Source organism: Octopus sinensis, linkage group LG12, assembly GCF_006345805.1.
Source record: "Octopus sinensis linkage group LG12, ASM634580v1, whole genome shotgun sequence".
NCBI classification, from domain to species: domain Eukaryota; kingdom Metazoa; phylum Mollusca; class Cephalopoda; order Octopoda; family Octopodidae; genus Octopus; species Octopus sinensis.
Window position 1 is genome coordinate 17,726,936 of NC_043008.1, and position 4,618 is coordinate 17,731,553.

Sequence of the window (4,618 nt, forward strand, 5' to 3'; positions counted from 1 at the left end):
ACAGATATATATGTATGTATATATATATATATATATATATATATATATATATATATATATATATATATATATATAAGCGGTTGGAATGACAAATAAGAACGTAAAATATAGATATATATGTATGTATATATATATATATATATATATATATATATATAATATATATATATATATATAATATATATAGAAGCGGTTGGAATGACAAATAAGAACGTAAATATTGTCTGAAATAAAATATATGTTCACAATTTCAGAAACATATAACTAAAAAGAAACGTAACAGAAAATAAAATTTTAATCTAAAACACACCTTTTCTTTCTTAACTTCTACAGGAATGTCCTTAAAGGCAACCTTATATATCGCCGTATTACTTTTCTTTCTTCCACTATAAATTTATTCATATCCCTCCAACCCTATGCTGTTTCCTATTTTTCCATCTTCTCCGCAGAAATTATAATATTTATTCAGAAAATTCACGTGAGGCGTAAAAGTGGCTGTGTGGTAAGTAGCTTGTTTACCAACCACATGGTTCCGGGTTCAGTCCCACTGCGTGGCACCTTGGGTATGTGTGTCTTCTACTATAGCCTCGGGCCGACCAAAGCCTTGTGAGTCAATTTGGTAGACGGAAACTGAAAGAAGCCCGTCGTATATATATATATATGTATATATATATATATATATATATATATATATATATATATATATATATATATATATATATATATATATGCGTGTGTGTGTTTGTGTGTCTGTGTTTGTCCCCCTAGCATTGCTTGACAACCGATGCTGGTGTGTTTATGTCCCCGTTACTTAGCGGTTCGGCAAAAGAGACCGATAGAATAAGTACTGGGCTTACAAAAAAGAATAAGTCCCGGGGTCGAGTTGCTCGATTAAAGGCGGTGCTCCAGCATGGCCGCAGTCACATGACTGAAACAAGTAAAAGAAAAAATATACTTAATCCTTGTGATAGACCTGTATATAGAGTAGTATCTAAATGAGCATATTCGCATGTAAACATGTATTTATATGTTTATATTCCTATCATTGTACATTGTGTATGAGTGTGTGTGCGTGTTTGTATGTGCATGAGTGTATGTTTGTGTAAATGTATACATATGTATATGTCTTGCAGACAACTTGCACATGAAAGTTCTACCAGTCGAGAACTCCGTATACCGGAAGCCAGCATGTGTATGGGGTCATCAGGAGAGAATGCGCGCCGTTTCGGTGCCTCTCGAAGGTATCAATTCGCACTTCTCACTGGTATGAGGCTCCGCTTGCTAGGTTAACTGGTAATTTAAAGATAGCTCAATATGCCTCTAGCTATCGCTCATTGTCTCTTTTAAACCAAATCCAGTGGCTAGCCTTCTCCACTGTAGTTTGGATACCGGTCATGGTGGTATTCACTTTACGATGATTTAGGTCTAACGATAACAACAGTCGTCTCATATTGTGTCCAACAAATCCTCTACATCTGACTTCGATTGGAAAATGCTCCGCATTCCAGCCTGCGTCTTAACATTCCTCGAGGAGGTTTACAGAACGGTCAATCTTTCAAGCCCAAGCGGCGTCCATGTTATCTTTCTGAGGAACCGTCAACTCGACTAAATTTACAACTTTCTTTCTTTCACACCACATTAAAATGTCCGGTTTTTTTCGTAATCGAGATTGGAAAGAGTCCCTGGCGCCCCGGTAAATCTGCAGTCACCTCCCAAGATGTCATCAGTCTCTGTTTCTGCTTTCCACATCCTGGCTGTTTCCACCTCTGGTGGGTTACGCCTGATTTCCATGTCCTTCGATTCTCTCAGCATCATTACCGTCCGTATCTTCCCCAGTTTATATATTTCTACTAATGATGCTAGTGGTAACTGCAACGAACCTCTTTTACAATAAAGAACTGAACTGTTCAACATCATAGTTAGGTACTTTCAACAGTTTTTTCTCACTTTTGTTAAGATCAATTTGATTCGTTATAACATTGAAGATAACTTTAAGGACCAGATTATGTCCCCATGTATACCTGTTCAGTGCTTATGAACAGTTGGAAAGAATATGTTTACATATATTCACACACTTATACAACTCTGAATATATTTCAGTATCATAAATATCCATAATTCCACTAAATGCATTGGTTTATATCCTTAAAATTGTATGTATAACTCTTTCTCTATATCGACGTTAAATTATACAAAACTGTAATATAGAGTTTCAAGCATGTGCAATTATCAATTACATTTGGTTGGTTGGGAGTAGTAACGTAATTTCTATGCTAGATTTTGTTGACGAACTTGATTTACAGAGATGATTTAATTGCAGTACGAGCGGGTGCTGAAAATATTTTGGCTTTAAGATTATTACGAAAGGCCTAGATGGATACCCAACCTTCTGAGTTCGTTTTTAGGGCTTAGAGAACACCGAATAGCCGTGGCCATAAGTGCGTGAATCTGAGAGGAGTGTATATTGAATAAAGTCACAATTCTCTTTCTCTTTCTCTTTTACTTGTTTCAGCCATTTGACTGCGGCCATGCTGGAGCACCGCCTTTAGTCGAGCAAATCGACCCCGGGACTTATTCTTTGTAAGCCTAGTACTTATTCTATCGGTCTCTTTCTTGCCGAACCGCTAAGTGACGGGGACGTAACACACCAGCATCGGTTGTCAAGCAATGCTAGGGGAACAAACACAGACACACAAACAAACACATATATATATATATACATATATACGACAGGCTTCTTTCAGTTTCCGTCTACCAAATCCACTCACAAGACATTGGTCGGCCCGGGGCTATAGCAGAAGACACTTGCCCAAGATGCCACGCAGTGGGACTGAACCCGGAACCATGTGGTTGGTTAGCAAGCTACTTACCACACAGCCACTCCTGATATTCCTGAATTTTCTTTTACTCAAAGCCAAGAACGTTTCAGCGCTCCTCCATATATTTGAACGTCAATATTTTCCTTCAGTCTCGAATAATGTATCAGGTCTTTCGAATTATTAAATCAAAGAAATGTTTTTAAAAATCCTCTTAGTTATAAAAGCAGTTGGATTAAATACTAAGAATTAAAAATAAATCTGATTTCATCCCATGTAGAAATATTAAAGTTAAAAACAAAAATCCAATAAAGTGACAGTATCCATTCGGTTATCACTGAGCTGAAAAAAAACCCCAATGTACGTGGCTAGATTTATACCTTTCAGTAAAATATTAGGCATCCTCCAAAGTAATAAATATGAATTTCCCTCTGTTCAATATACAGGGAATATTTACAAATTTTATAGCAAATCTACACAAAGAATGTTCGCACTACAAATTGATAAGAGAGACACGCTTGCAAAAAACATCAGTTTCCCTTAAATCTCATGATATCGCCTTAAAAGCAGAGGAAAGATATTTGATAATCTATTCTTAGTTTCATTATTCTGTCAAGAACGATAAAATGGTCACAGGTAGAATGTTCCTGATGGTAGTTGTACAGATGTTGAATTAGCTTGGGTCAAAGGTTTATGATATTAAATTTCTTAAAGCATCGTCAAAATTTTTTAATTCTTTTATTTGCTTCAGTCATATGATTGCGTTCATGTTCGAGTACAGCCTTAAAGGGGTTTTAGTCGAAGCACTTGACCCCAGGACTTTTCTTTGTAAGCTCAGTACTTATTCTATCGAACTCTTTAGCCAAACCACTAGGTTACGGATATATAAACACAGTAGCATCGGTTTTCAAGCGATGGTGAGTGGACAAACACAGATGCAGACAAAGACACATAGGTACATACATATAAATTTATGACGGGCTTCTTTCAGTTTCCATCTACGAAATCTACTCACAACGATTTCGTCTACCCGAGGCCGTAGGAGAAGACACCTGCTCAAGGAGCCACGCAATGGGACTGAATCCGGAACCATGTGGATGTGAAGCAAGTTCCTTACCACAGAGCCACGTCTGCACCTACTCTTTTACTCTTTTACTTGTTTCAGTCATGTGACTGTGGCCATGCTGGAGCACCGCCTTTAGTCGAGTAAATTGACCCCTGGACTTATTCTTTGTAAGCCTTGTACTTATTATATCGGTCTCTTCTGCCAAACAGCTAGGGTTACGGGGACATAAACAAACCAGTATCGGTTGTCAAGCGATGTTGGTGGTGGTGGTGGGAACAAACACAGACACACAAACACACACACTCACACACATAAATATATATACATATATACATATATACGACGGGCTTCTTTCAATTTCCGTCTACCAAATCCACTCACAAGGCTTTGGTCGGCCCGAGGCTATAGTAGAAGACACTTGCCGAAGATGCCACGCAATGGGACTGAACCCAGAACCATGTGGTTGGTAAGCAAGCTACTTACTACACAACCACTCCCACGCCTATTAATTATCTTAAAATAAAACTTTATTGCTTTGGGGAAATCATTACCTTAATGTTAATAACATATGCATTGACTCAATCCCAATTAATAGATCATTTGGTTAAACTGTCAGCCGTTTGTTTTACTTTTTTTTATCTTCAAAGTCTTTTCATTGCCAATTGCAAACTTTTCGGTGACTTCTCATTTTGCCCGTGTTATTAATATTGTTGTAATGATTCAACCTAGATACAAA

The 4,618-nt window shown here is 37.3% G+C and overlaps 1 long non-coding RNA gene across 1 annotated transcript in view; it reads left to right on the top strand.

The window, feature by feature from the left end:
* The first annotated feature begins 1,831 nt into the window (after nt 1–1,831).
* LOC118765516 overlaps nt 1,832–4,618 on the top strand; it is a 9,693-nt gene continuing 6,906 nt past the window's right edge. The window contains exons 1-2 of the long non-coding RNA XR_005001379.1: nt 1,832–1,918; nt 3,852–3,854. This is a non-coding gene — a long non-coding RNA (uncharacterized LOC118765516). The remainder of the gene's footprint in view (nt 1,919–3,851; nt 3,855–4,618) is intronic.